Consider the following 13,374-nt stretch of genomic DNA (forward strand, 5'->3'; position numbering starts at 1 on the left):
TTAACAGTTTTATCTAGTTATGCCATAACATGAGATGAATAAAATAAACTAAAAGATATAAATAACAGACAAATATTTTCAGTGTATAACCTTTCAAATTTAATGCTTATATTATTCTTAATGAAGTTTCCAGATTAATAAAATAAAATACCTCTAATATTATCCCTTTGTATCATCCTCCAAATAGCAATGCATATGAGCCATAGACATATGCAGTCTTTCTAAAAGAATCATTAGGACAAATGCTACTTTGCCAAAAAAAAAAAAAAAAAGTTAGAAAGAGCTCATCACTGCTGCTGCTTACATTGAGAAAGAAATGGCAGAGATAAGGGTTTTTATCTTTTGAAAATTTATAATTAATTGAAAATATTTTACACTAATACTGCAGCTTCATAGTAAAATTCCTCTTATTTTTAACATCTGTAAATCTGTCAGACATATATACTCAAACCAAATATATACTATGCACAGACTCATACACAATATAATGTTAGCCAAGAGAAAAAAAAATCAGGATATAAAATAAAAAGATGTTCTCAGGTGTTAGTCCAGGTCACCAGTCTAGATATGATATTTAGGACATAAAATGTTCACTTATCTCAGTTTTTGCTTAATGTATTACAAAATGGCTTTCAAGAGACAATAAAAATTTCAATGTCTAATTAAATATCAATAAATAATATTTTTAATCAAGTTAGGAAAATTTACATCCAAATTTCTTCAGACATTTTTCTCATCCCATTCTCTCTGCTGTCCTTCTATTATAACAGTTTCACGTATGCCGGATAGTTGATACTTTCCCACAATCTAGTCAGATTCTGTTCATTGATTCACAAATGTTTTTCTTTCTGTTCTTCAATTTATAATTTTTATTGACCTGTATTTTAAGTTCAGTAATACATTGTTTTGCAATATACAACCATTAATAATATCTGACGATATTTTAATTTCAGATCATCCATTTTTCAGATTTAAGAGTTTTATTGGTTCTTTAATTTGTTTTTTAATTAAATTTATTGGGGTAACATTGGTTAATAATATTATAGAAGTTTTAAGTGTACATTTATATAACATATGATCTTCATATTGCATTGTGTGCCCACCATCCAAAGTTTAATTCTTTTCACCTTTGTTCTAAAAACACATATATTTACACCTATTTTATACATTTTTACCTGACGATACTTTAAAATGATGATCAGTTATTCTATAGGCCTTGTTCTGCTAATTCTATCAGTTCTGGATGTTTATTTCTAATAACTGTTTTTTTTTTTTATTGTGTACCACATTTTCTAGTTTCTGCACATATCCAGTAACTTTTCAATGTACACTTGACATTGTGATCTGTATGTTGTATAGTCTTTAATTATCTAGATTTTATTATAATGTAAAAAGTGCCTAATTTTGCTCCAGCAGTCTATTAAATTATGGGTAAAAACTGATCTAGAGTCTTGGTTTTAGGCTATATTTTGTAGTAGTTACTGTGTTTTTTCCTAGTATTGAGGTGAACTTCTTAACATGGGTCTAGAAGTAGCAAGTCTAGCCCAGCCAGCATGGCTCAGTGGTTGAGCATTGACCCATGCACCAGGAGATCACCAGGTTCGATTTCTGGTCAGGAAACATCGATGTTCTTTCTCATTGATGTTTCTATCTTTCCCTCTTACTTCCTCTCTCTCTCTAAAATCAATAAAGAAAAGCAATTTATTTTTAAAGTAGCAAATCTAGGGTTTAAATAAAATTCCCAAATTATTGACCCAGCCCAGTGAAGATCCTGAAACGTTTGCTCATCTCTTTCAACCTTTAGACAATGCTGTCTACTCTTTTAAATTCTTAACCTAATTTAGTTCAGTAGTTCTGAAACATGTTTTTTGGCAAAGGCCAATTTTTTTTTTTTTTTTTTTAATCCTCACCCAAGGACATTTTTCCATTTTTTGTTCAGATAGAATGGGAAGGAGAGAGAGAGAGAAACATTGACGTGAAAGGGACACATCGAGTGGCTGCCACCCGCACGACCAACCAGGGCCGGGGACAGACCACAACTGAAGCACATGCCCTTAGCGGGAACCGAATCCGGGTCTCGCTGGACTGCAGGCCGACGCTCTAACTGCTGAGCCAAACCAGCCAGGGCCAAAAGCCAAATTTTTAAGTGAGTTTATACACAGATTTGGGGAGTACCTGTTTTGTGGCTCCATTCATTCTGTGATGTTACCTTTAATTTTCTACTGCTCTGGCCTCACTAAACATTTATCTTTGATTCCTCAACCCAATAATACGTTTGCTTTCTGTTTGAGCTTTATTTCCTGTGACCAAGAGACTGTCTACACGGAAAAGTGGGGAAAATAAGAAAGGATTTTATCCAACATGGTTCACTTTCTAAGAACTGACTTTAAAAAATTTTCTTTCTTCTTTATGAAAAATTATTCATAGAAGTCAAACATAATAAAGGGAAAAACAATTTCCTCAAATATTGAACTATTTGTCGTAAAGTAACTAGATACTTAAGATAAAAAGAAAAAAAAAAGAAAAAAATCTTGATAACTGTTCTCAAGAGCTTTCATGATTTAGTTCAGTAACCTCTGAGTGCAGTGTACACAAATCACCTGCAATATTTGTTTACATGCAAATAAGTAGGCCCGTGCAGAAATCTGGATTTAATGAGACCATAATGGAATCCATTAATTTGCTTTTTTGAAAAATTGAATTTATTGGGCTGACATTGGTTAATAAAATTATAAAGGTTTTAGGTATAAAATTTTACAGTACATCATCTGTATATTTTATGTTTAACATCTCCAGTCAAGTCTCCTTTCATCATCATTTATATCCCTTTTACAATCTTCTACCTCCCACCATGCCCTATTCCCTCTAGCAATCACCTTGCTGCTGTTTGTGCCCATGAGTCTTTCTTTTATTCCTTTGTTAAATCCCTTCACCAGTCTCAAGAGCACCCACCCTAATTCCCTCTGACAATTGTCAGTCTGTTCTGTGTATCCATGAGTCTGTCTCCACTTTGTTAGTTTATTTTGTTCATTAGATTCCACATATAAGTGAAATCACATAGTGCTTTTCTTTCTGTAACTGGTTTATTTCATTTAGCGTAGTACTGTCCAAGTCCATCCATGCTGTCACAAACGGTAAGATTTCTTTCTTTTATTATAGATGCATAGTTATTCCATTGTGCAAATATACCACAGCATTTTTATCCACTCATCTACTGATGGACACTTGGGCTACTTCCAAATCTTGGCTATATTATAAATAATGCTGCAATGAACACAGGAGTGCATGTATTCTTTCAAACTAGTGTTTCAGGTTTCTTTGGATATATTCCCAGAAGTGAAGTTGCTAGGTTATAAGGAAGTTACATTTTTAATTTTTTGAGGTAACTGCATACTGCTTTCCACAGTGGCTACAACAGTCTGTATTCTGAAAAAACAGTGCAGGAGGGTTCTCTTTTCTTCATATCCTCACCAACACTTGATTTTTATTGATTTATTGATGATAGCCATTCTGACAGGTGTGAGGTGATATCTCTTTGTGGTTCTAACTTGCATTTCTCTGGAAATTAGTGATGTTGAGCATCCTTTCACATGTCTATTGGACATCTGTATGTATATTCAGGTCTTTTATCCATTTCTTAATTGGATTTTTGTTGTGGAGTTTTATAAATTCCTTATAAATTTTGGATATTAAACCCTTATCAGATGTATCCAAGAATATGTTCTCCCATTCAGTGGGTTGTCTTCATTTTATTGATGGTTGCCTTTGAAAATATTTTAGATTGATGTAGTCCCAGTTGTTAATTTTTTCTTTTGTTTCCCTTGCCCAAGAAAATATATTGTCCAAGATTTTTCTACCTATATTTTCTTCTAGGATTTTTATAGTTTTAATCTAACATTTAAGTCTTTAATCCCCTTCGAGTTTATTCTTGTGTATGGTGTAAGAAGGGATATATAAATGTGTTTTTTAAATGAGCACTCAAGTTATTCTGGTGCAGGTTTTACGGGAATACCTTTCTGAAGAAAAAAAAAAAAAAGTCTTGTTAGATCAAATAAGATAACTGAGAATTCATTAGGGGCTGCAATTTCCAACTTTACTGATGGCAGATTGGATTTTTCTATCTGTATAGAGCTTTCATAAAATTTCCGTTGAAATCACATTGTCCAAAAGACCTGTGGAATGCCCTGCCCAGTATGATCGTAATGAATCTCAGCTTGTTTTCACTTGGTGCCTGTGCAATCATTCAGTGTGACCTGAATGTGTGCAGTTTGGCTTCAGGACTGACCAAAAGATTTTATGTTGAGCTGAAACCAAGAGCTGTCTGACCAAACTTGACATTTACTGGCATAGCTCAATTTTGTACTGATGTTTGAATGTTCACAGAATCCTTTGCCCTGCTTCTCACACTATTGATGTCTTAAACTATTTCATTTATCAAAAACTCTGTCTCCAAGAGAGCAAAATCAAGCATAGGTCATTTTAATACAAGCACTCAATCAATTTTTCAATTTTAACTTTGATAGAATCAAATGATTTGAGTGTTTTTACTCACTCTGAGCATTCTATTTCAGCTTTATGAAAAGAGCTGAACTGATTTTGTTTAAGTGCCTATGAAAAAAATTACCTAACTACCACCTAACTAGCTGTATGTATATATATCCAGGTATATGCACATTTTTCCACCCTCACTAGTATGCTTGATAGTGTGCATGTTCTGTGTGTACACATACCTTACAAAATGATGGAATTTATATCCATGCCAATAAAATACATGAAACATTAAATAGATGATAAATACAAATATATGATAGATAGATGATAGATTGATAGATAGATCTTACTATCCTATGCATATACTATTTACATTTGACTTTAGTAATACTGTGCCTCTCTTTATCTGAAGAAAACACTTTCAGTTTGTACAAGATTACTCTAGATTTCAGGATGACCTGAAAAGTCTGTCATGAGCAAAATATAAAGAAAGAAAGAAAAACAAACAAACAAACTAGAAAGCACAAAGTAGGTACTTTGGACAGAATCTTGACTCAGATCATTTTTGTTTTTATGAAGAATCTTGTATTTTGTATACAACATGTCTGGATATTAAACTCAGACACCATTTCATAAATGAACTCTTTAAAGTTTTAAATATTGTGCAAGACTGAAAATAGTACCATAGTAAAATATGCCTTGCTAAAATATGGAAGTATATTGGATTATGCAGAATAAATATATAAATTGTTATATGTTGGGAGAAGGGTATGATACTAGTATATATATGTAAGCTTTTTTACAATTTTGATCAATCCTTTAATGTAGCTATTCTACAGAAGCATTTATGTATTCAGACTGAAAAATTGTCAATAGTTATTATTTATACATGTATTTATGTCCATCCATTCTCAATGGACAACAAATATTTATCAAGAATTGATTATGTTTTAGATACTTGGAATTGATTGCAGAACAAAATAAAGATCATGGCTCATATGAAACTTCCATTTTTGTGCTTTCAGGGAAATAATAAAAATTAGATAAATAATTTACCAAAAATGTTTATCATATAACAAAAGGAAAAATGTGGTATGGAAAAATAAAAGCAAGCTAATAGGAGTCGGGATTATGTAGGGTGAGATAAGAGGGAAGGGGGTAGTGGGGCCAGACTGAGATAAACCAAAGAATTTATATGCATATATGCATAACCAGTGGACACAGACAGCAGTGCAGTAAAGGCCAGATTGGTGGCTAGAGGGGGAGTTGGAGTGGGGAGGAGGGGAGTCAGTGGAGGAAAAAAGGAGAGATATATGTAATACTTCCAACAATAAAGATAAATTTAAAATAAAATGTGATCAAAATAAATATTTTATTTAGCAAAGAAGTTAGTATTATCATGCTATAAATATTTTAGATTTTTATAAGAAAAGTGATACAGTGTTTTTGTCTTTTAATATATTTATTTCTAGCTATCTTTCATTTTATGTAGTTAAAAACATAACCCTGTTCATTCTCAAAAAAAAAAAAAAAATTGAGAATTTTGTATTTTGTAAATAACCAATTAACTAGTTTTTTTTGTTTTTGTTTTTTTTTTTTTTTTTTACTATGAAGAAATATATATATTTTTTTCAATTAGGGAGGCACATATATTTTATTTTTTATTAAATTGTTTTTTTTTTCTAACGATCAAAGGAAATCTTTAAATGACAAGCAATTTTTAAAAAATATTTTTTCTTTATTGAATTTAGAGAGAGAGGAAGGGAGAGGAGAGATAGAAACATCAATGAGAGAAAACATTGATTGGCTACCTCCTGCATGCCCCTCACTAGGGATCAGGCCCTGACCCGGGACTGGCGACCTCCTGGTACATGGGTCTATGCTCAACTACTGAGCCACATTGGCTGGGTGACAAGCAGTTTTTTAAAAATGATTGTTTTAAGAAGAAATGCCTGATAGGATTCTATGATAAATACAGGCTGGTGTGTCACATTAGTGGTCTACAGTTTTGTGTATAGACAAATACCTTGAAACTATGAGTGAATACATACATAGAGGACAAGTTTACAGTGAAAGCAAACATTACAGTGAAACGGCGACACAGATAATGATGGGTGCTCGAAATCTGCATCACGATATAAGGTTACGGAGATGTGGCAGCCTTGACTTGGGGAGTGCTCGGTGATACACAACTATCTACTGCTATTTATTTCTTGAGATCCACTTGAGCACATCCTGCATGTATAGTTATATAAAATTACAAAATAACAAGAAATGGACAACACATTACTGAAAATTATTTTAACTTCAGTGATTTAATATATTTGGTATGCTATTAAATGTTAAAGAAACTCAATTTTTAAATCTATTTGAAGTAAATTATCTAAGTAGAAAATATGTAAGTTATTAACTAAAAAGCTGATCATAACCCTTGTAATTAATGTACTCATCTGGCTTACATATTTCTGATTTATAGTTTTTAAAAGAACATTTTATACTTTCTGGGTTTTCTTTTTACCCACCCCCCACTCCCTTCCCCTCAGGCAACTATCAGTTTGTTCTCGGATTCGATAGGTCTGTTTCTGGTTTGTTTGTTTGTTTTTTTTAGGTTCCACAAACAAATAAGATCACATGGTATTTGTCTTTCTCTGTCAGGCTTATTTCACTTAGCATAATAGCCTCTAGGCTTATAAATGTCATAAATGCCAAGATTTTATTTATTTTTATTGCTGAGCAATATTCTTTTGTATACTATACCAAATCTTTATCCATTCATCTGTCAGTGGACACCTAGGTAGCTTCCCTGTCTTGGCTACTAAAAGTAAACCAAGATATAGAAACATATTTTTCCAAGCTGTGAAAAAGCAAGATTTTTTTTTTGTGAAAAAATTTATTTCCTAGATTTTAATGTTGAGTTATAATTTATAAATTAGAAGGTGAAAAATTAACTATACAGATTAATTAATTTTATGTGTTAACACCTGTTTAAGCACTGTTCAGTTAAATATATAAGACAATTACAGCAGATCTTCAAGGGATTCTCTGCATCACTTCTAAATTAAGATGCTATAGACAATTACTATTTTAATATCTATCACTATGTAATAAGTTTTCCAAGTTTTTTTTTTTTAATCCTCACTTGAGGGTATTTTTCCATTTATCTTCAAACAGAAAGTGGGAGGGAGGGGGAGAGAGAGAGACATTGATGTGAGAGAGACATATCAACTGGCTGCCTCCTGCACAACCCCAGACCAATGCCAGGGACAAAACTACAACCGAGGTACGTTCCTTTGACCAGAATCAAACCTGCAACTCTTTGGTCCTCTGGCCAATGCTCAAACCACTAAGCAAATCCAGCCAGGGCCAATTTTTCCAAGTTTTGAATGTCATATAAATAAAAATACACAATATATTAATCTCTTGTATATGACTGCTTTGATAATCATTGCATCTATAAGATTCATTATGTTGTGTGTAGCAGTAGTTATATTATTCAGTTTTAGAAATACACCACAATTTATTAATCTTCTTGTTGAAAAGGATATCTATCCCTCCTCCACTGAATTTGTTTTGTACATTTATGAAAAATAATTTGGATATATTGGTGTAGGTCTATTTCTGGTATCTCTGTTCTATTTCACTGATCTACCAGTCCCACCCTGTTTTGATTATTTATATAGTAGAAAATGCAGTACAGCTTACTTTGAGGCTCCACAGTTTTTTTTTTTGTTGTTGTTGTTCATTTATCTTCAGATAGAGCAGGAGGGAGAGAGAGGGGAAGAGAGAAACAGTAATGTAAGAAATTTGCTATTATTTGAATATGTATTTCTCTATAGATAATGAGTTTTTTGTCTCTGGTTCTCCTTAAGAATTATTGTTTGACTTTAGCTTCCACCATATAATTATTACATGTGTAAGTGTATTTTTAAAATTTTATTTTGGGTTTGCACAGCTTCCGAAATCTGTAGGCTTATGTTCCTTAGCTAATTTGATAGTTTTCAGCCATGATTTCTTCAATAATTTTTCAGTCCCCCACTTTTTTTCTTTTTCTTCTGGGATTCTAATAAAATGGCTGTTACAGCTGTTGTTATTGCCCCATATGTCTTTAAACTGTGTGTTTTTTATGTCTATTTTGTCTCTGTTGCTCAGACTAATTGATCTGTCCTCTAGTTTACTGGTTTTATTCTCTGTCTCATCCACTCTACTATTGATCTCATCTAGCAGTTTTATTTCAGTGATGCATTTATTGGTTTAATAATTTCCATTTGTTTCTTTTTCATAATTTTTATGTCTTTCATGAGATTTCCCAATTTTATTTCATGAAAATTTGTAATTGACTGATAAAGTGTTTTTATGTGGCTGCTTAGAATCTTGTCAGATAATTTCAACATTTGATTCATTTTGGTGTTGGTGTCAGTTTATTATTCTTCATGCAGTTTGGTTACTTGGATTCTTGATATGATGAGTGCTTTTCTATTGTTTCCTTGACATTTTTAATATTATGTTAGGATATATTTTTTTTATTCTCACTGGAGGATATTTTTGCATTTATCTTCAGATAAAGCAGGAGGAAGAGAGAGAGGAAGAGAGAGAAAGAAACATTGATGTGAGAGAGACACATCAACCGGTTGTCACCCACATGACCCCAACCGGTGTTGGGACAAACTGCAACTGAGGAATGTGCCCCTAGCGGGAATGAACCCAGGTCTCTCTGGTCTGTGGGCTGATGCTCTAACCACTGAACCAAAAGAGCCAGGGCTGTTAGGGTATTTTTAACCCTAAAACTACTTCATCAGGCAGTCACTCTGCTTTTGTGAGCTGTAGTTTTAGTGGCAATTTAATTTTCAGGGCCTGTGCAATGTCACTCTTGGTTCACTTTGTTCCTCTGACACTGATTGGGTTTTCTGCTGGATCTCTGTAGATGCTGCTTTGCACACAGTGCCATTGGGTAAAAGGTTCGGGAAACGTGCCTGAGCCATTGTCTGCTGCTAGGTGGAGTGTTCAGAAGTGGTCTGATTAGCCTTCTGCTACTCAAGAAATGCCAGGCAAGTAGGCTTTCTGACTCTGTAGTTGCCAGCTGAGTGGGCACCCACTGCAGGTAAGTGTGGGGTGGGGCATCTGATAGACCTCCTTGGCATTGCTACTGTTGCATATTATTGCAAAGTGTCAGTGGGTGCTGAACAGAATGAATCAGCTATAGAACACTACAGCTGCTGCCACTAACATGGATCAGGCAGGCTGCTGTGGGATGTGAAAAGGGGCTAGTTAGCCATGGCCTTGCCCCTCCTACACACACACACACACACACACACAACCCCCTGACATTGCTGCTTCAGAAGATAAGACTGTATGGTGGGGGTGGATTGGGATATGGATCTCCTCCATATGTCTTTACTGGGCTATTCTTTTCCAAGATTTTTGGCCTGAGAACAAACTCCCCCCGTCTTGTTTTTTCTTCATTGTTGTTTGTCTGCAACTATTGGCAAGCCTGTCTCTAGCACCCAAAAGACAAAGGAAAACCCAGGAAACAATGCTGTGTTATTTCTCAAATCCTGAGGTCTCTGACCAACCTGCTTTCTTCATTCCCCATTCTGAGTCTTATAATTGTCTTTGTTGAATCATTCCTATATTATTTAGGGATAGTTAAACAGAAGGAGCCGAGAAAAGTGAGCCAACATCAATTTCTCCCAATCCTGAAAGTCTAATTTTTACTTTTTAAGGTTATTATAAAATTACCTGCATAAGGTAATTATAAGATCTCCACTGCTGAAAACACCATACATTGAACTACAGACATTAGGAACAATGGTTACTGCAAACTGTGTGTATCTCTTTTCCTCTGCTTTATATCGGAACATTCAGATGATCAAAATAATGTAGAAATACACACATGGATATAAACTTGACATTAATCTTTTATACCTATGATACACACGTTGCTGGTGGAAATTGGATTATTTCAAGGAAATCATGAGAAAAGTATTTCGGGGACTCCTGTATAGAAAGATGTAAGTAAGCAACAGTGTCCTTAGGCACCAATGTCACATTCACCACCAGGTGGCTCAGCTGTCTGGCTGTGGAGGAAGTCCAGCACCTGGGGCCTCAGACTCTCACTTGCACCTGTAATGCTCAGGAGGGCCAGGACCCAGAGAACAGGAGGGAACCAGGCCTTCATCAAGCTTTGATTGTCTCTCCTTGGGTATGAGAAAGGGTAAGCTTTAGTTCAAACTAACCAATCTTATTCCTAAATTTTTAAAATCCTCACCTGAGGATATTTTTCTACTTATCTTCAGATAGAGTGGGAGGGAGAGAGAAAGAGAGACAGAGAGAGAAACATCGATGTGAGAGGGACACATTGACTGGCTACCTCCCACATGACCCCAACCAGGTCTGAAGACCAACTGCAACCAAGCTAGGTGCCCTTGACCAGAAGCAAACCCCTGATTCATTGGTCTGAGGGCTGATACTCTAACCACTGTGCCAAACCAGCCTGCACCTTCCTAGTTTTTGCTAGGCTTGTGCTGGTGCCTCCTCCTATCCAATCCCTTTCCTGCATCTTCCAGGGTTTTGGGCCTTTTACTTATCTGGTCTTTTCCCCAGATTGTCCTTGGCTAGCCCCCTCCCCTTTGTGGTCACCAACTTGGCTTTCACTGCACATGCCTCACCAGAGGAATTGACTGCTTACTGTTGTAACCCTTCCTTGGTAATCTACGGGAAGGGGCTGTTGTTTCCTGGGGAGATTGGAAAGCCCTGTTAGTCCCCTTGGTGGGGTAAGGTGGCTCTCCACCGGAGGGTCAGGAAGCTGTGGCTTCCAGGCTTACTCCAGCTTAATTGGATGTCTGGCTCCCTTCTGTTGGTCAATGTCTAAATTAGTCGTCTGCTATAACACATAGAACTGATTTGAAGTTTTAGTGTTATGCCTTTTACAGTTCTTAGAAATTAAATATTAGTGTTTCTGAGAAAGAAAAGTGAAATTAGTTTTCCTAAATCAAATATGTGTATTTGTTTCTCAAAACCTATGGCATGGATTTTCACTTTTTCATATAATGATATAACAGGGCCTCTGAGGATATATGTTTTGATCCTGTTTTATTAAATGTCCAAAAATATAAAGTTGAAGGCTCATGTAATTAACCATTTTTATCTCTCTGTCTCTGTCTCTCTCTGTCTCTCTCTCTTTCTCACACACACACACACACACACACACACACACACACACACACAGACAGACATGTTTTCCAAAGACACTCTATAAAAGATTTATGGTATCATGCAAGTTTTATATCAGCAAATCCACTAATGGCTTTTGCCAGGGAATCCCCCAGGAGTTCTGCTTTTTAAATGTCGAAATATAGCTCTTAAACTTCAGAAGAGCAGAAATTTTGTGTGAAAGGTTTAAGAGCAAAAGGTGAGATGATATGTTAAAGAAAACATCAGCCCTAATAGTTCAAGAACTTGATTCTTTTGTGGTTAAGTTAAACACGACAGCATCATTGCAGAATTGTCTATACAGCAGCTTATCACACAGCAAGAAGTACGAGAGCACTTATGGCTCATGGTCACAAAAGAAAATTTTATAAGGTTATACTACAATTCTGGCCCATCAACTTACCTCCTTATTGACATGTTTTTAAGCTGTCATTTAATTTTTATGTATTCAGAATCACATTATAATAGTAAAATACAAAGAGAAATATTTCCCTCAGGATAACCTATTAATGATACTTTATTTATCAATAGAAAAAAAGAGGAAGAAAGAAAAAGCTTCTTGAAATCCTTGTGCCTCAATACTGGTATTTGAGTCAATGTTGTGAGATACACACACACACACACACACATATATATATATATTACTTAACTAATATAACTCAAATATATATTATATATATATATATATATATATTCAGGGTTAAGATTAGGCATGCAGTTTCCTAAATGTTTAACTTATTTAATTCTAAAATAAATCTCCAAGGTTTATTATTAATTTTAAGTATAAGAAAATTAATGGCAAACATTTTAAATTGTATTGTTATTAACATAGTTCAGTGGCAAAACTGGGAATCGATCTTAGGTAAACCTGCACTCTAACCATCATATGTAGGTAGTCTATTTGCCTTATATTGATCCTCTTGTTCAAAACCATTATCTGCAAATACTTTTGATTAAAAAATTTTCAAGGAGGCAAATTTCTTTTTTTACTTATGGTTAAAATTCCATGGAGCTGCCTCTTTGTTGTATCCTAATAATGTCCCTGGTGTGTGGTATATAAAAGTGGAATGACTTTTCCATTCCTCCCTTAATTAAATCTTTTTTAAAATTCAACATATCATTAGAGGCATGCAGATATTTTTAGACTATAATTTGCAAATTAATTTTTAACCTTAATTTTACTTGATATCAACTGTTAAGTATTATTTTATGAGTTCATTAATTCAGATAGTTATTTTTGCATACAATCAGACATTCAATCAACAATTCATTTTTGAATGTTTCTGATACCTTCACAAAGATACCAGGAACATATTACCTATTAGATAATGTGGAAAAATAAGCAAGCAAGAGTAGGAGATTATAATGAGAACTATGATAAAAAGATGGGCAGGCTCAAATTTAAAAATGTATAGTCTTGATAGAATATATGGGACATAAACAAAATTTTTTTATAGACATCTAAATAAGTATTGATCTTTTCCTCTCTCTCTCTCTCTCTCTCTCTCTCTCTCTCTCTCTCTCAGAGTTCTCTGTCACACACCAAACATGAAAACACACACAATAGTTTTCATTAAGACGTCATTTGTGTCATCACAAAGGTATATGCAGACTATTGCCACTTCTACATATCTCTACATCTACTATCAAAATACAATTTAATACTATCTTGTT

Source organism: Molossus molossus, unplaced genomic scaffold (assembly GCF_014108415.1).
Source record: "Molossus molossus isolate mMolMol1 unplaced genomic scaffold, mMolMol1.p scaffold_m16_p_9, whole genome shotgun sequence".
NCBI lineage: Eukaryota > Metazoa > Chordata > Mammalia > Chiroptera > Molossidae > Molossus > Molossus molossus.